Below are 23,671 nucleotides of genomic sequence, written 5' to 3'. Positions count from 1 at the left end.
GGAACAGCAACAGACAAACTTGGATCACGCACGAGACAAGAGAAGGTGCCAGCTAGAGGCTGGAGCTACAAGGTCTTCCTCCCAAGACATCAGGTATGTTATCTGGCCATAGCATAACCAAGAGGTATATTTTAATTTCTCTGTTGGAGTGGGGGAAAGTTCAGAGGCTGTACCCTTCCTTGTTCAGAGGCTTTCTCCATCCTGGGGTGAGGGACCATTTAGAACTGCTAAAGGCCCTTGAACAAGGTGCACAATGTACCCCAAAAGGTGGCTTTCCTCCATTATTTGGTTAAAGAAAGCTTTATTCCTTAACAAACATGGCCATGGTCTACAAGCTGATATAGATCGCTGGCAGCGCTCTCTAATTCGGCTTCGAAAGGTGTAGTGGGAAGAAATCTGACACTAAACTGTATCAGAGGAGGACAAAACTTGTACCTTTTCTGACTGCAGCTGTTGTTAACTGTGGGGTGAGCTTACCAAGGTATGTGCTGGAATTTCCATCACTTTGAGCAATAAATCAAGGCTGGATGTCTTTCAAAAGGAGATGGTATACCTCAAACAGAAGAGCAGACCCGAGGGAGGAATTGCTGAGCGAGGTTCTATGCCCTGTGTTATGCTGGGGGTCAAAGCGCATTATCATAATGGTCTCATCTGGCCTTACAAGATCCATGAGTCAAATTCTACACTGAGCAGAAGTTATCTGTGCCTTTTATTTTGATAGACTATTTAAAGACACAGAAATAAGTGCTAATATTGTAAGAAAAAGACTACAGTACTCATATCAGAATGCATCTTTGCAATTCTCAGTCAATCAGCTCACACCATCTGCTAATGGTACATTATTAATTTTGGTCTTGGAGCTTTGATTGCAATGATTTGACATACTGGGACCTGTAATATACCTGCATTTTTGTGATGCTTTCTGTTCTGGGACAAGACCACGACTGAGCTTTTAAAAGGGAATCAGAACAACTTATCTTCTCTAACATGTAGTGTCATTTATTTAATTAAGTTTTGCTTGGTTAGTTATGTATTTCGTGGTGGAATAGAAGGACTGAAACAGAAACACAGGACAAAAAAAAAAAAAAAAAAAAAAAAGCCAAAACAACTGGGATAAGCAACAGGTTCCTGAAATCAGGTGTGAGATTTTCAGAACGTGCTCTATTAAGATATGTGGCACTGACTGCATAATTATGTTCTATTTGACAGCTAAACTCAGGGTGAAGGAAGTCAGTTTTGGAGTCCACGCCTGGCAAACAGGCTTGATTTATATTTTTTTAATATTGTTTTCCTTTTGTCTCATTGGGAAAATGAGAGGGTAATAGGCAATTTTGCAATCCACGGGGAAATTAGAAATGTTCTTTATCTCCATAGTGGAATTTTAAGAACCAGTAATGAAAAAATGCTGGTATCCAGACCTCATCTGAAACTTAATATGAGAATGAATTCCTAAGTCTGTGCTACTCTGGTTACACTTGTCTAGGATCAAAGCAAAGATACTCGAAGTCAAATCTGCTAGGATTTTTTAGATATACTTGGCTTCTCCAAAAAAATCCATTTTCACGTCATACAATATTTTCTCACATTTCCCAACTTTCGTCTGGAAAAATAGAGTGAGAGTTTTCAACACCTAGCGATAAACTATAATAAGATATTCTGCATTCCTGAAATGACCGAGTCCTTGCTTTTCCAGTGATAGTTTTCTGTAACAGAGAATGTGTCATGCAGAACTGTTGTTTCGCCTGTTAACGTTTGTTTCCCCCAAAGCCCCATTCCCTCCCCACCTGGCACGGCGAATAACTTAAAACATTAGTTGCAGCAGCTAGTTCCTGATGGATCTGAACAGATGCAGTTCAGTTCTCTGGTGCCCCTTAGTGTTAGGTCTTGCAGCTCAAGGGAAAAAAAATCAGGCTATAAAATAATATCTGAAAATCAAGAAGCTGACTGCATGAGGTGGGGGAAAGAATCTGAAGTATGTACTGTAGCTGCTTTCTCTCAAAGCTCCTTCAAAATTTTGTTAGCATAAATCCGATCTAAATAACATAATTTTATTTAAACTAGGTTAATGAATTATATGAACATGAAGAAAAGGGAAAACTTTCCTTAAAAACATCATTACAGAATATCATCCCCATACACATTATTCATGCTAAATAACTCCAGTGGCGCAAAATACTGGCTTCACTTTGAAATGACACTTTTTATTGGGAATATTTATTACTGGTGTTCTAAAGCTTAGCAAGTTTGAGGAACTCATGGAAGACTGTCTCCCTAGCTGGTGGAGTCACCAGATGTTTCACACACAGACCTCCTTAATGTAATGTAGTTCAGTGTCAGCTCTGCCATACAGTGCTTCGATCAATACAGTCAGAGCTGATGTTCTTTAGTTGTTTGACTCATAATATGTAAGATAGCTAATTTATCGAGCACTGACGACAAAGTCTAACAGAATGAGCACAACATTCAAGACACTTGAAGCTATTGCTTAACCTACGTACCATGTGTTTCTTTGTGAAAGTACTTTAGTTTACCAAGCAGAAATAATTCTTGACATAACACGTTAACAGTAATAAACACTTGTCAGAATAGAAGGCTTTACTGTTTCAAAGTAAATGTTCTTAAATTTTTGCCTAATATCATGCATACTGTAATTTCCTGCATTAGTCTCTTGCTTTTCTTTGATTTTTTTGGTACAAAATTGTAAGGTCTGAAGAGCTGTATATAGGTCTCTCAGATGATTTTAACAGGTTTGAGAGCAGTGTCTTGTCTTTGTAATGTATATTCTTTATATAAGAAAAAAATTATTTTCTAATTTCTAAGCAGCGCTTCTTTTTGTAAAATCTTGCAGCAGGCTATTTTTAAAATAGTAGATTTCATTTTATTTTGGGGTTGTCTGGTTCTACTGATAGGAGCAATTGTTGCAACAATCATTAACAGAAATACTCAGTCAAACCCTTGCATTGGAGTGTCATCCAGCACTTTTAGTACCAAGCAAACATTATCAGACCCTTTACTAGTTCCTCTTATATTAATTATTTTGTACAGTTTAGACAATTTGTATTCAATAGGAATATCTATACGTTCTTTGTAGGCAAAACAATATGTCAAGTATGTGCTTTAGCATCCTCAGAGTTGTATATTTTTCCTTTATTTTGACTTCTTACAATAAATTGTGGATATTATTTTACCCATTACCTGGGAGGGGAGTCAGAGATTTAATTATCTGAGTCTATTTGTTAAGAATAGTATCCATGATGGTTGTAAGACACAAGCACGTTAAGAACACTGAAGAATTCATTTTCTTTCCCATCACATTCCTAAGGTATTAGTTTCCCATTCAGTACTTTCCAGAAAGCTAAATTATTGTGAGAAAGCTTCAGGCATCTGGGCCTGATTGCCCCAAAACAATGGGAAATTTATGTTAATGTTAGCAGGCACTGAAGCTACTAATCCCTGTTCAAACAGCTCTAATTCAGATTTTAAGATTCTTGCACTCTCCTTTGTTCCCACTTTCCACATTACCTTCAATTTTGTCCCTATGGCTTGATTTTTTTTTAAGCTTTTCTTACAAAATTAGAGCATTAACTATCACCCAGTAAGTTATAAAAGTTTTTCAGACTGGATTTTAAAAGGCTGTGCAGTACAAACTTGGAAGATACTAATGTCATTAAGTTGATTGAATTATCTTGCAGATGTTTGCTCTGTATCCTGTGAGACTTCCCGTTAGAGAATAAGAACATGTTTTTGTTTGTTGACATTTTCAGCCATGGAACAATGAACAAATAACATGGGATCTGGAAGTCCGATAATTTCTCTCCAAAAATTGTAGGTCATCTTTATCATGACATCTTTATAATGAGAGCTCAGTCATAATATTATATCCAGCTGGTATATTTGGGCATGAGCTGAAATGAACTGAGGCTATTCCTCATTAACTGAAGCCATCAAACAAGTGAAATATAACTTTTGCACATGACTGCAGCAGGAAGAAGATAATATAAATGTCCTGCACAAATTAGCCTGTGCCTGTTAGAGTAAGGTCTGATCCAAAGCATGCTGAGATCAGGGGAAAGATTGCAATGGGTTTTTAAACCAGGCTTGTAGAAAGAAAATAGAGAGAAGAATAAAGATTCCCCCCATAAGGGGATGGAAGAAAAAGGATTGAAAGAACCACCAAAAGGTAGATTACAGCTTTTAAAATATTTTTTCCTCCTTTCCCTCTCTTACTAATTGTATACATTTGCTGTCTTCTAACAAATGTTATAGCCTGATTATGCTTTTACAGATATCAAAGACATCTTTTCGTCTCTTCTGCTTAGTTGCCTTATAGATATCCCAGTCCTTCCTTGTGTCAAAATTAACCTCATAGGAAAGAGATAATACTTGATTCTTCTCAGAAATACTCTTTTATAATCTTTTTCTTAAATAAAATAAAAAAATGTGTGTACTGTGTAAGAAGTCTTAAGTGTTGGTTGATCAGCCAAATAGTTTTCATTTGCTCTCTCTCACCCTCACTCAAAGAAAAAAAAAGTACTTTTAGATATAACCTCTCATAGTCTGCTTTTCTGTTTAAGCATGTTACTGTAGAATATTTTATCAGCTTAAGTTACAATGCTTATATTAGGTAGGTTTTCTTTGTGATGTACTGATATGATGCTGCTATTCTGGAACGCATACTAACTTGTATTTGTAGCCCTGTTTCCACACGTCTGTGATATGAAGAATACGGAAGAGAGAAAGATTTCATTTAGAAATAACGTATGTTACCAAGTAACCTTCTCCCTGCTTATTACCCCACATTTTATTCCACTTTCCTGGAAGATATGCCATCCTAGAAAACTCTTTTCAGACTGATCATATGAAAGTTTGGTAGTATCTTTATGTTTCGAATACTCATGGCTGCACTGTGAGTTTTAAATGCCTTTGAGAGTGGGGGCATGCAGGAGAGCGAGCTGGCCAATTCTGCCCTGACATTCCCACATGTGGGGGCTTCTTCTTTTGACCAGAAGAAATATCCCTACTAATAAAACATATGTAATTATGTATAGTGTTGATACAGAGCTTGACCATAGGTTGAATAATTATCATTGTAATATATATATATATATATATATCTCTCTCTCCTCAAAAATGTAAACCATTTTCTGGAACTTTTCATCTCATCTAGCCTTAGTTACCTAGACTTAAGCATCCAGCCAAAGCTTATCCTTTATCATCTTGCTAATAAAAAGATACACCTACATCCGGAGCACAGCTTATTCCATCCTTAAATAGGTGTCTAGGACAGGCACTCTTGTATGGCAAGTCATCTTCTGCCATCTCTTTGCACTGATTTTGGAGGAAATCTCCCTGATTAACTTCAAATTGTGGCCTATCGAACCTAGCTTTAATTCTCTAAAAGACAGGTGATAATTTTAGGTAGATGAGCCAGGTTCCTGCCTTTGTCTTTGTGTCCTACAAAAGATTCTTCCTGAAGAAAAAGCTGTAAACGAGTGTGGAAGTACATATTTGAGACTTTTTCTCTTTCCTTTCATAGCAACTTTAGCCGTTGTTTACTAGGAAGGCAGACATGAACGAACCATACATTGACACTCCTTATTTTTTGACCCAGGACTATCCTTTTCTGCTGAACTGTAATATCCTGCCTTCTGCCAAGTGGCTGCAATGCCATCTGCCAGCGAGGGAGAAGGTGGTTTTTTTCTCTCTGCCTTCCAGGGTATTCCTGCAAAGAAGGCATGTGACTCAAGTTGTAGGATGACTGAAGCTCTTGGGGTCTTCTTGGAGTTGTCCAACAATCAATTTAATGTGTCTGACCTGAAGGCAAATGTCTCCTTTTGTCTGCGACATCACCAGCAATTCTCTAAACGGTCTGGCTTCTGTTCCATATGCCGTGAGAGAGGTTCAGAGAACTGAGTGCAGGCTGCATGTAAAGAGCTCCTGAGATTTTATTCTATTTCCACTCTTTCGATGGGGCATGGTTCTGGCAAAGCATCCATTCCCTCTTCCTCAGCATCTCTATTTATAAACAGGGGAGGCTGGGAGAATTAGCTAATGCCTGCAAAGTGCTGTTTTAAATAATAAAAATAATGAATTCACCTCTTGATGGGCTACTATATAGGTCAGCAAGTCGTGCTATTTCTTTTCTCATTTAGCTCCTAAGGACTGAATATTTGTTGTTTCAAATCAGATTGCTCTCCCTTTCTAAGTGGCGTACATACCTTTGTGAATAAATAAAGATTTTCTACAAAAGGGATCTCATTCAGATCATTCTCAATGTCGGAGTAAACGAACAGTATTGCTTTTCTAATTTTCCAGTAAAATACATGATATTTGGTGATATATTACATTTTCACTGCATTACATTACTGGGAAAGCAGAGCTTTATTTTCATGCTTTTTTCTTGGGGGGGAAGACAGAGAAAGGAAATGTAATTATATTGGGTACTTTAATCTCCTAATTAGTTTCACTGGGTCTTCAATTTAACTCTTACATTCTGTTGAAGTTCATTTTTCTTCTCTTTCCTTTCATCTTGTTCTGTTTTTTGCTTCTGGAGACAGCTCCTGATGGCCGGCTGTGGCTGTGTAACGCTCCCTTCCTCCCAGAGCACCAAAGCAAATACAGCTTCCAGCCCATTACCTAGAATATTCAGAGTCTTGCTAGGGGTAGACAGACAGACTCTGCCTTTAAGTGCCACCATTATGGCCATAATTTGCTCGAAGCCACAAATAGGGCTGGCCCAGGGACAGTGGAAGGGCACTGTGTGTCCCTGAGGTGACCGCGTGCACTCAAGAGTTCACAGACCATCATTTCATATGGCGTTGGCTGGCTCTGCTGCGTAAGGCTTCGTGAAACAAAAAGAGAGAAAACACTTCAGAGGGGCAATGATCTTCAGCTTCTTTCTGGTATTTCTCTAAAAAAATATCAGTGCAATTTCACTCTCATTACTTTTTTTTACTTTTGTTATAATTACTTATAGGAGAGAACTCCTTGAAAGCCTGAATTACAGACCAGAATCCCCTGCAGTACACAAAGAAAAATGCAAAAATGGAGGGGGCGTCACTGCTGTACTTTAGATACCTAACACTGACAGAGAGGGAATCGGTTAAAGATAGTTCATCTCTCTGAAGTCCTTCCTTAGTCAGTGTAGAGAGAGAGGCTCCTTTGCAGGGAACAACTTTAATCAGCCCCCCTTCTCTGCATCACCCCACGGAAGAACCTCCTTCTCCCTTCTCTGTCCACTGAGCCTCAGGACGGAGCTGGTTTAGTCTGGCACCTAAAGCAAGGTTTAAGACTACTCTCCAGAGTCTCTGATGTGCAGGTTTATAAGTTAATATCGTGAGAAGATGTAATAGGTGGTTAATACACATACAGGATCAGGAAGAGTGAGAGTGTTATGGCAGTAAAGACATAGCTCAGGAGTAACCAGTGGGGAGACTGTAATCCATACTGATACTACTGAAACTTGGAGACACCCTTTTGAAATGGAAAACTATTGGTTTTCTTTTCCCCTGTTTTTTCATTAAAATAAATGTTTCTGGCTTCCTTATTTATCACCTGCTGTGAAAGCTGCACTCTCTCTTCTCAGTCTGAACTTTCTGCAGTGACTGGCTTCAAAAAACAGGACAGATTTGGGGGTTCAAACCAGTGAAACTTGTGTTCTCATCAAAGGTGTCAGGGCAGACCAAATTAAGTGATTCTTTGGCCTTCAGGTTTTAAGTTTACCGGTAGAGTGAATATACTCCTGTCTTAAGGTATTTTAAAAGCAAAACTGAGATATCTAGGTTAAGAAGTGGCACAAAGAAAGGACAAGAATAGTGGAGAATTTATTTTGCTTTATATATACAATGATATGGAGAACTTAGAGTACTTGATGCAGAAATTCCATCCAGAAATGTGGAGTTAGGACTTGAAAATTTCATAATTTTTGGTGGCCTTCTGGCAGAAACTTGATTTCTTAATTGCAGTTTATCTACCCTTCAGATGGTGAAGCTGCAGCTGAATAAATATACTCCAAAAAATGATGGCATATTTTTAGTATTAGGCATTTCAAAAAAGTTAATCAGATGTTAAAAGTTAACCAGATGTTCAGACAGCATGTGACTGAAATGTTTATGGTATTCTACTGAGGCACAAAACCAGTGTATGTACTTTACATAACTTCAGTTTAGAGGCTCAGTCATATTTCTTAAGCAACTTTCTTAGCCTTTAGGTGCTGTAGCAGTAGAAGCATATACACTTGGGGGAAGCAGAAGTTATTTTATAGTAGCTAATTTTAGCCCAATGAAGACTTTTCTCCTACTTGCCAAGAAAAAAAAACGTAAAGGCTCTTTCAGGGTGATTCAGAGCATGTAAGTTTAGCTCTCCCGTGCCAAAATAATTTTGGATATGAAAATTAAAGCTTTTAGTCTCACAGACACATTTGAGAATGCTGCTCCTACTTTAATATACAGAATTGTACATGCACAACCTTTTTTTCCCGAAGCACCAGTGCAAACCAGAACCTAATGAAAGGTTATTTTTTTTAGGCATCAACTGTGTCTATTAGTAATTTTGCATTATGAAAAATGAAAAATGTATGTTCATCATAAGCACATACAGACATCTCTTCTTGGGAAGAGATAGGAAAGATAATCTGCTCTTGACTATGAGTAAATGTCACAGCTTATGCCACTCGCCTACCTGTAATTATTGATACCATGAATTACAAAATTTTGAGCCACTGAAAAGCAAAAAGCACAAATCTAAGGTGAATTTAGGAATTTCCTTCCCTTCCATACATGTAACAATTCCAGGCTACCTTCACAGCAGAGGATCTAGATTTGCCCATCTTCTGCTTTGAGGGTTTGATGAAGGACCTTCGTCTTGTGAAAATATTTCCATAGATGCTATGCGTAGATTGTCCAAACATACTTAATTTTAGGCAGCAGGAAAAACAAGGGAACGTAAAACCATCCTAGGGTTCACAGTAGATTTTTTCATATGCAGTTAAGCTTCCTCAGTTGTTCCTAACTTAGTAGTTCCTAACTTGTGCACCAAGGAGGGCCACAAGCATTCTGGATGCAGCAAAAAGTGGTTCTGTCATTATTCTGATGTTACAACAAGGAAACATACAATACAATTTTAATACATAAACGTAAGAAAAATAAAAGGAGAAATAAGGTGTTGTAGATATGAACTTGGATACTCTATTACGAGATCATTTCCCTCAGTGGAGCTATAGGAATTTGCTAAGTAGTCTCTCTGTTCTCATTCTAAACATGAAAGAGTTATTCAGAGCGCATAACACACAGACGGTTTGGGCATTATTAATAAGTATTTTCAATTTAATTGTATTTTCAATTATTTTCTTAGTTACAAAACAAACTAAGCAACATTAATTTTGAAAGGACTGCATAATTCTTGGATGTATTTCTGTACAAATATCTTGGTGAGACATCTGCCCAGATAAATATTTCTCAAAGCTTTCCCTTAAATCTAATCTGGCAAGGTGGGCAGAGTATGAGCTTTGATATTAATTAAAACTATCTGCATTAATTTACAAAAACCTAATTCCTCTGCCTGTACAAAGCCTGAATTTCTTGTTATGTTTTGCATGCCCTTAAATAAGCTAATTGTATTTCTGCCTCTTTCTTACTAATCTATTTTTCTCCTAGAAAATACGTGTATTCAGAAAAATTAATCAGAAATAGTGCTGAAGTCCCTATCATATTACAAAGACCTACATCTCCCTGCAATCATTGTTGGCATACTTCTGTTGCAATTTTATCTACAGATTTACATCATCTGAGTATCAGACTCAAGGCTTAAACTACTGATGCACATTTTTCAGAAAGCTGCAAAATACAGGTAAAAAAGGTATAAAGAACGATCATTCTATAAATAAGTTTGCTATGATGCTTGGGGGTTTTTTTTCTGTATAAATCCATTTACCTTTTGCTGTCCAAGCATGGACAAAAGTGTGTGGCTATGAACGTTGCAAGTTAGATCTGGGGAAATTTGAAGATTACTAAAAAAATATTTAAAAAATAGAGATGGTTCATTAAAATGCCAACATATTTTTATTAATATGTTTTTATCACTTAATAGTGTAAGCGAGTGATAAAAGTGATGAGTAAGAAGTGAGATGAAAATAGTGCTTATTGGGACTACAGTTGTCATTGGAATATCTTCATAATTACTGTGCTGGACACCACACTGCACTTTAAAAAAAAAAAAAAAAAAAAAATTTTAAAAAAGTTTCATGTGAGGCTTTCCCTGGTGGCAATGCTAGTTTAATATCATCCCACCATTTCTTCCTCCATGTGCTTTTTCCTGTCCCCTCACTTGGTTCATTGCTCTGTCCTGGGCCAATGCAACCACTCTTCTGCAAACTGGACTAGTGAAATGATGCTAGTAACCCAATTAATTTCAGTAGTGCCGTTTATTGTCTCATTCAACAACTAGTTGGTGCAACTGAATGCAGCACAAGGCAAACTACAACACGGTGACAGTAACTTGTGTAAACAGCTTTGTTGCTGAGGAATTGTATTTTCAAACTTACCCTGAGAGAGAGACAGAGGGTTTCCTTGTGGAAAACAGAAATGCAAGTTTGTTTCAAATATCATTTAACAAATATGCACAAAGGGCCCTCAATTTTCAAACCGAGTAACATGTAAAGGAAAGACTATGTTTGTTTTAAATGAAGATCTGAGAATATGCAATTAGTGCAGAAGAAGTGAAAGGCTACTTCGAGTGAGAGAACTTAAAAGGACATAAGATGAGGTGGAAAACTACATTCTGGGGTTTTTTGTACTTCCTGAAAAAATTGGAATAAGATTTTGGATTCTTTGGCTTACTTCCAAAAATTTTTTTAGGCAATTTGTTTATTTTATAGAAATACTACTTTGGTTTAGAGTTCCAGTAAGTACCCTGATTAATTCACTGCACTGGGTTATTTTTTCTCCTATTATCACCCCATCTTTACTGTTTTTGCTAATATTCCACTATACCTGAGTAAAGGTATATTGCAAAACAAAACCAGTTATTAATTGGAATTCTTAAATAACTGCTTTCTATGAGTTCATGCGCCCTTCCTAGAGATTTTTAACTAACTTAGTTTCCAGTACAAACACTCACAGGAAAAAAATTATGAAATCAGAAATACGGAGAAGCATTAGTTGGAAGGGCTTTCTAACTCAGGAAGAAAAGCCACATCCTGTGTCTTGTCTGAACAAACATGTTTTGACAATATAAAATTTCTGAATAAGCTATCAAATGTGGAAAGTAGTTATTAAATAAGTATGAACAACAAACATTTTGGGAGCCCGTGATCAGTTCAAAAAATCTCTTTCAGACATGAAAAACAAATCAAGTAAATAGTGTGCTATTATTAATGCAGACCTAATTATACATTAGCACTTTGTTAGGGATTTTCCAGTGGCCCTGTTTTCGCTACTTCTGTATAAATTCACCTTTTTCCTCCTTGCTGATGCAAATATGTGTCTTGCGTCACCCCCCACCACCACCACCTCTTTTCTCTTTCTAAAGACAGACTGTAATAGCATTGCTGCTTGATTAACAGGGCACTTTCACTATGTGCTCATAAAGATGGTTTGCCTGACTTTTTGTGTGAGCAGAACCACTGAAATGGTCTGTAAGGATTCTCAGTGGAACTCCTTGCAGTACTCTAATTTAAAGAGTATAAATTACGGAGCAAAGTCCATATTGCTCAGGAGTAGTTGCAATCACTGTGTCAACAGTTTCTTTTTTCATTTCTCTTAACCAAGAACCACTGTAAGAGATTACCTGGTTTGGAAAACATCTTTGAAATGATTCATGCACTCCAATTATTCCTTCCAAGAATTCACTAGCCCTATTACTATAATTGTCTCTGCTTGGACTATGAGTACTAACTATACAATATACATGTTTCGCTGACTGATGCTGCGCTAAGAATATGAAAGCTTGTTCTCTACCCATCCTTCCTATTACATTCACAGTCTCCCAAAACAGAGTGTCCTTGTACTGACTGCTAGTCAGCTGGCACAGGCCCTGTGATCTCACCAAATGTATTGCACAATGCTGTCCTTTAGCCCCTGCATGGCAGCCAAGTTTTACCCACAAGCACCACGTGCCCAAATCAGCAGTCTGTGCTGCATTTATGTGCAGGGTGCACATGCCACCTTGCACACAATACCTGTCCCCCAGAGTGGAGATTTGGCACCCCGGAGACAGTGTCCAACGGGTGGGATATGTGGGGCAGCAAACAGGATGATCAGTAGTGGGTGCAGAACATCCATGTTCCACAGTCATTCTCTGCAAGGAGCTCTGGCCGCCCTCTTAAGTCCATCCCAATGGAGAAATGAGTTGCCATCACCTTCTGAACCTTTGCTGCCTCTGACTATCCAAAATCTACTCTGGAAGTCATTATAGCCAGCACTGTTAGCTACGCCAGTGAATCCTACCACACCAGATGACCCCTTAACATACTCTGCTCTCCACAGCTGAGGCTGTTGGGGTTTAAGCCCAGCCGGCAACAAAGCACCACAAAGCTGCTCGCTCACTCCTACCCCCCTGGCCCCGGTGGGATGAGGAGAAAATGTAAAGAAAAGCTCATGGGTCAGTCGAGACAAGGACAGGGAAGGATCACTCCCCAATTACAGTTGCGGGCAAAAGACAGGCTCAACGTGGGGAAGAAACAAAATCAATTTAATCTGCTACCAGTCGAATCAAAAGAAGGATAATGGGGAGTAAACCCCAACCCAAGAGCAGCTTCCCCCCCGCCCTCCCGCCTCAGCCCCACTCCCGGTTCTCTCTCCCCAGGGGAGCAGGGGACGGGGGCTGGGGTCGGTTCCTCACACCTTGTCTCTGCCGCTCCTTCCTCCTCGGGGGGAGGAGGACTCCGCGCTCGGCCCCTGCTCCGCCGTGGGGTGTCTCCCGCGGGAGGCAGCCCTTCACCAACTGCTCCGGCGCGGGTCCTTCCCGCGGGCTGCAGTTCCTCACCAACTGCTCCAGCGCGGGTCCCTTCCGCAGACAGGGTGCAGTCCTTCAGTCACAGACTGCCTCAGCCACGGAGGCGCGGCCATTTTGGGCGGCCTCCGCTCCCCCGCTCCCCTCCACGGGCTGGGGGGGACAGCCTGCCGCCTCACCGCGTCCTCCCCCGCTCCTCCTCCTTCCCTGACCTCGGTATCCGCAGAGGGGTTCCTCTCACATCCCACTCCCCCGACTCACGGGCCGTTCCCCTCTGGAATCTGTTCTCCCAGAGGCGCGACCGCCGTCGCTGAGGGGCTCGGCCTGGGCCAGCAGCGGGTCCGGCTCTGAGCCGGGGGAGCTTCCAGCAGCTTCTCCCAGGAGCCGGCCCTGCGGGCCCTCACCTGCTACCAAAACCCCACCACAGAAACCCGAAACAGAGGCGAAAGGACAAACCTTCGGTAAAGGTATTGGCCTGTGTGTGGTCCTTATTCCATTCTTCATTATGGCAGATGTTACTTAGTCATTACAGTTGTGAGTTCTGAAGTTAGTTCAGGACAGTCACAGACTCTGCTCACTTCAGTCCTGATAGGTCTTGGAGAAATGGGCATTCAGCCACCTGACTGAAGAAAGGTTAGCCTTGAAAGACAGGTTGGACAACATGGTCCTTAATGCTAACTAGATCATCAGCTCTTGCTCTACTTTATGCCCAAGGATGCTTACAAGCCATTCTGACAAGAGACATGATAGCTGGAAAAGATCCTTCGGCTCTTGTTTGTCCATCCCAGAAGTGAGTGACAGGGGGATGGAAACGTGCATGTAGCCATCTCAGCAGGCTATAGCTTCACCGAAGGTCTCAAGAGCAACTGGAGAAGCCATGCGATGAGGCCTTTCAGTCTTACCCCAACAGCTGTCAAAAAGTGGATCTGACTCCTCTTCCTCTCCCACACTTCTTGCACTGGCAAGCATTGCCAGTTCCTGGCATCTCTGCTGGTCTTTCCGTGGTCTTTTCTTCAGAGAGCCTTCCTGCCCACATGCTTCCCAACCCCTCCCCTTCCCTAAGAGCTACAGAGTCATGGCCTGCTTCCCTCTGTTCCCTCAATCATTGTTCTTTATCCACAATGTTTCTTTGTCTCTCTGCTTTCCTCCACATTTTACCCAGACAGAAATGATTTCTATCCTTCCTCTGCTAGAGGTGCTTAACATGCACGGGCACTGTCATGACCAAGCCTTTTGGCTATTCTCCCTGTTCTCCTCCCATCAATAACCCTATGTCTTTGATCTCTGTATCTAGACCATCTCTACCATGACACCTGCACAGCCCAGTAGATGGAGACTTCTATTTTAACAAAGCCTTTAACACAAATCTGAACTATGTGTAAACTTTGCTTTTAAAAAATCAATAAGAGGAAAAAGCACACAAGAAGGCCTTCCAGACTTTGGAAAACCAATGGAAAGGAATGTGAGGGGCAACGTATGGTGTCTTTCATCCCAGTCAAGGCAAATGGTCTGGGGGTGGCACCAGCACTGTGGTAGGCACCTGCTTGGAGGGAGTCACTGACGATGTACCTCTGGCACCCTTCCCAATGAGGTGAGGCCCTCTTTGAGGTGTAAGAATGCTCGGTCAGGAGCAGAATCTAATATGCCATGAAGGTGCTCCCTTTCTTCCTCTGACCTTCAGTTGATGCCTTGAGCCACTCCACTCCCTGCCATGATCACCTTCTTAAAGAGGAAGACAGTCCAGAGTGTCCAGTGGGTCACTTCATATGGGCTGAAGCTCTCACTTCGAGCTGTTTGCCTGGAGCCATTTCCAGCCCTTTCAGGGCAGCCTCTAGAGTAACCCTGTGGTTGTGCTAAGAGTATGAGATGGGGTCACACAACATGTATGAGGGGAGAGGGTGTACACAGCAAATAGGTTGTGGCAGCAGCAATGTTCTCCAGGTGGTACTTTAGGAATTCAGGAAAGACTGGTTTTCTAGGTGCGGTTCTTCTAGGAGCACGTGGAAGAAATGTGCTGCTGTCTAGCTGTGATGCGCAGTGCTGTTTTTAAAGATGGTGTGACGTCCTCCACCAGGTGGAGCACTCAGTTGGGTTGTTTGCTGCCATGTTTGAGTGCTGCCAAGGCCAGTCTTATTCTGGAGACCTGTGCACAGGAAAACAACATTAGCTGTGACCTCAGCACGCGTGGGTGGTGATGTGGGGTGTAGCTGCTGAGCTGCAGACTGACCATCTGGCAGCTGCTGTTTTCTTGGTTTCAGTTTGGCTGGCAGGCTGTCGATTGAGGAGACTCCTTCCCTCCTTCAGGTACAGTGTCTTGTCATTGTGTTTGCTGCCTGCTGTCAACAGACATTGTACCCAGAACACTGTCCCCTCGCCTCCACTCCTTTCCAACAAGGAAAGAAAACAAATGATTACTCCCCACTGCTTCTCCTGGGCTCCTCAGCTCAAGCCCAGATGGAGGGTACTTATGGCAGCTATACCAACCTGTATCAGGTCAGTGCTTATGACTGTGGGTCCTGACATAGGCAACTTTCAGGATTTTTTCAAATGTCTTGCCAATCAAGCCCAATGTTTTGCAGCTTATCTCCATATAAGAGTCGATGGGAGCTCTTTGCTATTCTTCTCACCATTCTCAAACAACTTTCTTGCTGCTTTTCTTTTGGAACTGATGAGACTAGTACAAGACAATGTATTCTAGATGAAACTGCAGCACTGACTTCTGTCAGGGAATTATAATATTCTCTGTGTTATTCATTGTTTCTTTGCTTATGCAACCTGCCATCTTGGTTATTTTTTGCCACAGATGCACACTGAGTTGTCTGCAGTGATAACCTGGTACATTTCTCATTTTGATGCACTTAAGTTTTCAGTCATGTCAAGTATTTGAGTAGTTAATATTTTTTTTCACATCCAAGGTGCATTATTTTGCATTTGAGTTATATTAAATAGCAAATTAATATTGCTAATTAAAAAATATAAATTTTCTACATTGTTCAAGTAGGTAATTTGTGTCCTCAGTATTTTTTGTGATTTTCTTTGGTACTGACTGTCTGTGGTAGGTTGACCCTGGCTGGGTGCCAGGTGCCCACCAAAGCCGCTCTATCACTCCTCCTCAGCTGGACAGGGGAGAGAAAATATAACAAAAGGCTTGTGGGTCAAGATAAGGACAGATTAGTAAAGTGAAAGCAAAGGTTGCATGTGCAAAAGCAAAGGAAAAAACAAACGATGTTATTCTCTACGTCCCAACAGCAGGCGATGCCTGGCCACTTCCTGGGAAGCAGGACTTCAGTACGCATAGTGGTTGCTCCAGAAGATGAAAATGCCCCCCGCCTTCCATCTCCCTTTACTTAGCTTTTATGTCTGAGCTGATGTCATATGGTATGGAATATCTGTTTGGTTAGTTTAGGTCAGCTCTCCTGGCTATGTCCCTTCCCAAGATCTTGCCCAGCCGCAGCCTACCGTTGAGGGGGGCAGAAATGTTGGAGAGACAGCCTTGATGCTGTGCCAGCACTGCTCAGCAGTAGCCAAAACACTGCTGTGTTATCAACACCTTTCTAGCTACCAATGCAGAGCACAGCACTATGAGGGCTGCTATGGGGAGAATTAACTCCATCTCAGCCAGACCCAATACGCTGTCCTATACAAATTTTATCACTTTTGACAAACATAAGGAAAACTTGAAGACCAGCACCAACAATGAAAAGAAGATGTGACTCCTGCTGTAAAATGTATGTTGGTGAAAATAAAGACAAGAATATTCTAACACTTGCTACAGCTGTGTTTACGCACGAAGGGAATTGATCACTTCTTGCAACTTGAAGTAGATGAACAAGTACTTATGACCACCTGGAATCTAAGATTGAAGATGCAATAACCCCATAGCAGGTATGTTTATTGGCATCTCAGCAGGACATAGAAAACTAATACTCAATTGTTTTCAATTAGTTTACTGTCTCCTAACCAGACTGGAGACTTTTCTTGTACCCATCACCAGAACCTAGGCATTTTGGGAGAAGAAAATTAGCTAACAGTCAGAATGTTAAAAATATATGTATGAAGATATACAAAACCCATATTAAATAGCATCCGACTCAGTTGAATTTATTTTACAAAGCCTATTTAATTTCATTCCAGTGACTGTTCACCCAAAACATACAAAAAGACACATTCTTCCTTTATATTTTTCTGAACATTCAGAACAGTTACTTCTATGAACTCTTTATTCCTGAACACTGCTTGAAGGGTGGGACAGACACACAATTTACAAACATAGAAGGAAGGAAGAAGGGTCACTTCCATGAAGGGCTTTACCTCTGCATAATGCTAGTAGAGGATAAGTTTCTACCCTTTCTATGGAATCAGTCCCCCACCTTTTGTTCTTCTTTTTTAAATCTTGTCTTTCCTCATTATTTAAGCTCTGCAAATATAATCTCCTCAGGATTTAAAATGGATTTTTTTTTAATTTATTTTTTTCCAGTCACACTCAACACTATCACAGAAAATATTTTTTTAAAGTGAGCCACTGAAATTCATAACCCTTCCATAACACGATTGCCCCAAACTTCCTATAACTTCCTTACATTTTGTCTAACCAGGTCATTAGCCTGATTGATTTATCTCTCTTTCTGTACACCTAATTATTTTGAGAATGTAGAGCATCTCTACTTGTCAAGTATTAGCTCTCATTTTGGTTTCATTTAACTTCTGGAACTCCTCTAATAATACCTTCAAATACGTCTTCAATCATTTTCAAAAACTTTCTATTTTTGCTGGTTCTTTCTCTGAAATTAAAATTTTACATAGGTGAAAAATCTCCACAGTTTTTACAGATGAATGATTTTTTAAGGGGAAAAAGTAGTAAAGGAAATTAACTGTTCAGAATTATGGCATTTGGGAGAGCTAGTTTTCAATCTGACTAAAATCCCAAGTGGACAATACTGCATTGATTTTATGAAGCAAAAATGAAAATACATTTTGAAAAAAAAAGAAAACAAAAAATGAAAGAAACAGACTAAGAAACTAGCAAAATGTTTTTCATGATAAATTAAGATCTCACGAGCAGTTTAACCAAAAAAGGGTTCTAGCAATTTATAGTATGATGGGGGGAAAATGAGTTGGAATCAGAATCATGTCATGAATGACATGGCTATATTTGTTTTTGTTAGTTAAGCTTAACTGTTTGAGACATCTGCTCATTAATTTGATGGATGATGCACATTTGTTGAAAGGGACTAGATGATTGTCTTTAGCTATTGCTAAGAAACATGTTTGACATAATTTCTATGGAATTTCCTAAGGGTGTTGAAAATTTTTTAGTTGATACTTAACATGCTTAAGTAAACTTATTCTTGCAAAAGTTTGTGTTTTGGAGTGGTTATTAAACACAGTAATTATTACAGATAAAGATTACCTAAGATTTTCATTCACTTTTGTATTCCATAAAAGAAGGAGATATATGCATATCTTCCTTATTTTCAGTCATATGCATAGAAATCAAAGCAAAAGTAACATCATGAAAACCAAACTATGCCAAATACAAAAGTCAAGCAGGTATTTTAACCAGTTTAAATTATTAAAAAGTCATTATGATTTCTGATTTTCTGTTAAAACAGACAGGCAAATAGATGCTTTTTGCCTAGACATGTAACACTTAAATTTGATCAGGCTGACTCCTGATTTATGATTCATCTGATCAAATGCAGACAACTACCTTACACTTATTTACATCTGAGCTGGTCACCTTTGGGTCTTTCCATAGTCACTGCAGAGAAACAGGCACTTTGATGGTAAATTTATCTTTTCCTGAAGTAGGTATCTACATCAGCTTGGAGGAATTGCACTTTGGCAGTGTTTATTTCTCCCCATTGACTGTAAGTTAGTCTTCAGTGACTTGTATAGATGCAGATATTCTACACTGATATAAAAAAAAAAATCAAATGAAACTTATTTTAATCTTAGCCTGCTTAGTTTTGTGGGTTCATTTACACCAGCAGTATAGCCTATTTTAGCCAATATTACCAATAAAAGCAGAGCATACTTATTGAAGGTTTATTTCTGTGGTCTTTAATACAGAAGAAGTTCACGTAGAGTCCAAATAAATTTTAACTAAGGGATGCGTAACCTCACTGCTTAGAATTATTGTGTTATAGAAGGATAGAGATGAGACCATAATGGTGTCAGTCACAATGAACCAAGAAGGAAGAGTGCCATCTTTAAAGAATGCCGAATGAAAAATACGTGTTCTGTCCACCTTGTGCTATCTGTAGGATTTGGGGATTTTTGTGTATTTGTTTTGTGCTGGGTGCAATTTTAAAGGAAACTTGTGGCCAAAGATAGTAATAAAAAAGTAATAAGCAAGGCCTTAACTTCACTGCACAATCTAATGCGTTTTTTTTAAATGATGTGCATTTCTTTATTAGTGGTTTTTTTCCATTAACTATGAAATATTTTCAGATATGAAAATCTATATGAAAATCAGTGTGGTCAATATGAAAATCTTAACTAAAAGATATGAAAGGGAATACACTACAGAATTAAATTCATAAAATGAAATTATAGTGAAGTGTTGTGCATTTTCATCTGTTTAAAATGGTCTTACTTCACAAAACACAAATTCTTAATTCCTACAAGTTTATTTTCTCAAAATGTAAGATGTCTGGCTTGAAGTCATGCTGATTAACTGGACTAGATTTAACATTCAGGTTTTAATTTCTTCAAAATATCAAGATTATAGATGGCCTCACATATTTTTACCCTAATCTTGGGAGGTGGTGAAGCAAAGATTTCTGTGAGCAAATTGATTACTCCTTCAGATCCCACATAAGTTGTCGTGGTGAGTTAGACCAATTATTTTGTTCGGAGTAAAATTTCCAGTATGTCTCAGTAAATTATGAGTCCTAGTTTCATTTTCCAATTCAATTTCAGGACTAGTATTTAAATATTTTTGAAACTCTTATACCATAAACAACAGAAATCTTGTCTTTTAAGTGATGTGGCAATAACTACAGGTTCTCAAGTCCAAGTTCCTTTTGCTTCTGCAGAGTTACCCATCTCCAGTAAATTCCAGAAAATTTCCTGGTAGTGTCTGTTTAGACAGATACATTATTCTGTCTAGCATATGTAGAAACTAGGCTTGCAAAACAGAGGAAGAATAAGACAGGCTGACAGGATGTGACAGACATAAAGTAAAATGATATTTAGTCAAAGTGTTTCATGGCTTTTTTTTTCTCAAAATTCAGCTGAAAATTTTCGATCTTATTCCTATTCAATCAATATCAAATAAAATACCAGTAAAATAATAATTTCTTGGAAAAAACCCACAATATTTCTCTTTCATATGTTAAGATCCAGTCTATTTTAAGTCATCTGGTTCTATCAAAAACTGATTTAAATTAAAATCAATTAGAAGCATAGGATGATATGAGAGAAGCAACAATGCAGCTGCCTAACATTGAACTATGTCTCTTAACACTCAGTCCTAAGTCTGGGATCTGAGTAATACAGATGCATTTTTTTTTCTTCAACTATTTAACCATTCATAAAAATGGATTTGCAGGCAAATTAAAGTTTGGACACCTGAAAAGGCTCATGCAGATGCTTATCTTCCTGATAGAGCTTCACTTTTTTTCTTAAATAAGCATGTCCTGAGGTGTCTGGAAGACTGGAACCCCACTTGTCAGCAAAGTGTTATCTATCATTCAACCCAGGGGCAGGGAAATAATGACTGCATACTGAATGGTGATCAGTACCCAGATTTCTGCTGGTAAAGTCCCCTTAGTGTCAGTGTTTCTTTTTATGGGAAGGTACAGAACTCCCTCCGTCCTGTAATCACAAAACTGCTCAGGCTCTACTGCAAGCCCATATTCCAGCATGGTTCAAAACATAGGTATTAGCCTGCCTGTATTTCCAGAGCGGCTAATATGAAAGCTATTTTTGGAAAGTGCCCATCTAATTGGAATTCATGCAGAAAAAGAGGAGTAGCTGAGGCAAGAGAAAAAGTTCAATTTCAGATCCCAAAACTTAAAATTTTCCCCTGGGAAATGAGAATTCAGAAGGGACTTGCAATGATTTAACACTGATTCTCTGGTAAGATAGTCCAACCCTCATAGAAGAATGCTCTTCAGTATATATTGCTTTCGAAAGGGACCAGTGGCCTTGTTTCTTGGGGTGACAGGTCACAGAGGGGATTTTCAAAGCCATGTAACTGCCATTTGTATGTGATATCATACCATGTGCCGACCTGGTGTTAGTGGTTTTGAAAATCTCACGTCTTCATTTGCATCTTTTATGGAAAAGAATATTTTAAAAATATATAATAAAAACACAGTAAAAGAAGAGTAATACTAATCAAAACAGTGCAATGAATACTTTCAATAAGAATTGAGGAATAATTATTCTTTCTAATATTACGATTTGTGAAGATGACATGGTGGGAAGTGTTATCTCCTATCTCTAGTAGGAATCCAAAATGTAGTTTCAACCCCCAGGAGAAATAACTAATTTCCTGAATCCTGAAAGTCTTCTAGGCTTGACATTTTCAACAAGACACCTCTTCTCCGCAGTATTGAGACTTCCATTTTAATCTTTACCAAGAAAATCTCTCTTAATTCAAAAGTCGCTAGCTGCTAATCAGCAGTTGTGATAAGCTTAATGCCCCCCTCAGAGGAAAGCCCATCCCTGATGGACAGAGCGTTAGACATTTTAGTCCTGGTAATTATCCAAGCAGCCTTTATATAATGACCTATAAGTAGCTGCTAGGCCTTTTTTTTCTAAACAGCAAGACCTCACACAAACTCTGACAATTTATTATTCTCTTTGGAGCAGCTTGTCCACATTATTTCTCTAGCTTCAGCACAACGAAAACAACTTACATGATCTGTCAAGTCTTATCATTCAAATAACTCCTAAATACTTCACCACAGAAAGTAAAACATGGTGATTAATACTCTAACATCTGTTGCACATTGTCATGTATCCTGCAATTGCCAGCCAGCTAAAACGGCAGCACATTTTGCAGCCAAATGTGTCAAGCTTTCATCTGCTTCTTCACTGGAATTCTAGGAAATCTAAGACCCTACATCACTTACATTCTAAAAGATAAGGCTAAGAATCAAAAAACTTCTCTCCAGAGAAGAGATGGTGTGTGCTTTGTCTACTGTAAAGAGTTGATATCCTGCTTTAAGCTTCTATTCTCTAATTGAAGATTCAGTTTTAGAAACATTTACTCACAATAAATGGTTGAGGGGAATGCCTCAAGACGTTCCTACTTTGATGGATTATAAAGTAGAGGTAAAAAGATCAAGAATCAGCCATAATATTTATTTGGTCTAATGAAATCAGTTTCTTGGAAGGATTTCTACAGTTAATAAGATACGTGATTTTGAACACATCACCCCACCCCCCAGCACCAAACATTTTATGAACTAAAATGATTATTTAAGAGTAAGATCACAGCTGGCTTTCTTGTCTCAGCCTGATTCTTTATGCTTGAGGTTTGCACATATTATCTCTTGCTGGGGAGACTTCGTATGGTAATTTCAAAATAAACCAGCTAAGTCCTACAGTCTTACGTGAAACTTAAATAAGAAAATATTCTATTCTGTTCTGTTCTGTTCTATTCTATTCTATTCTAAAGTAGAGTAGATGTTTCTAACTTTATGAAAGTTCTTCCAGCACTTGTTTGCCCTGTCAGAACTAATGAGAAAATTTCTGAGAGTCAGACTAGCTGCAGTTCAAATAATTTGGAAGAGTTAATTAATAAAAATGTTCTATAATGCATGTGCACAACACCACAGAGTATATAGAAATCTTCAGATACCTAAGCTTAGGAGAGCTGCCTAATGGCATTTACAAAATACCTAAATTAATAAGGTACCTAATTCTCCTTGTCTAGTAGTATGTATTAAATGATTAAATGACTTGTCTGCTTACAGCACTTCCATAAATCCTAGGATGTATAAATCTAAATATTGTAGTTCAAATTTATTGGTATTTCCTATTACATACATGTTCCTAATAAAGTTGAATTTTCACACAGGTTCAAAGCAGCCACACAAAAAGCCTCTTCCAGTCATGAGTTATTGTGGAGACCATTTTATAAGGAAGCCTTCAGTTTCCTTTTACTATCCCTATGCTTTCTGGTTGCCCTCTTTGGAAGTCTAGATAATTCATTAAATTTCAGATGACTGTAGGATTCTTATTTTTGTTTTATCCAAAAAAAACCCCTCATTTGTTTTCATCTTTGGCCATTTGATCTTCATTTTTATTTTATATTTTCTTTAATGTATTCTATAACTTTCTTTACATGGCAGAACCACACTGACATTTTTTTAAATTTTAATATTTTAAAGAAAAACTGCCTTTAAACATACCATCTTATAGTAGGATCCCATCAGATCTCATAAGCTAGGTCAGGTCAGGATGGATTAATACTTGTAACAGACACCTCCTAGGAATATCTAGGCCTCTTGGAAAATCTAAATCGATATACAGCACAGTGCTAGAGGGCAATGTACTACTAAAAGTGTCATCTTTTATGTACATTAAAAACTGAAGTCTTGACATTTGTAAAATCTTGTGACAGAAATTGTATTGATTTTTCATGCTTCGCTTTTGGGTATTGCACTTGGAATCTTAACATTTTCAAAAGTTGGGCTGCCAAAATACAGTATTTCCAGTTTTGGAAAACTAGGCCATCTTAGTTGTCCAAACTACACTTGAAAAA

The sequence above is a fragment of the Aquila chrysaetos genome, chromosome 14 (assembly GCF_900496995.4).
Source record: "Aquila chrysaetos chrysaetos chromosome 14, bAquChr1.4, whole genome shotgun sequence".
NCBI lineage: Eukaryota > Metazoa > Chordata > Aves > Accipitriformes > Accipitridae > Aquila > Aquila chrysaetos.
This window is presented reverse-complemented; position numbering follows the sequence as displayed.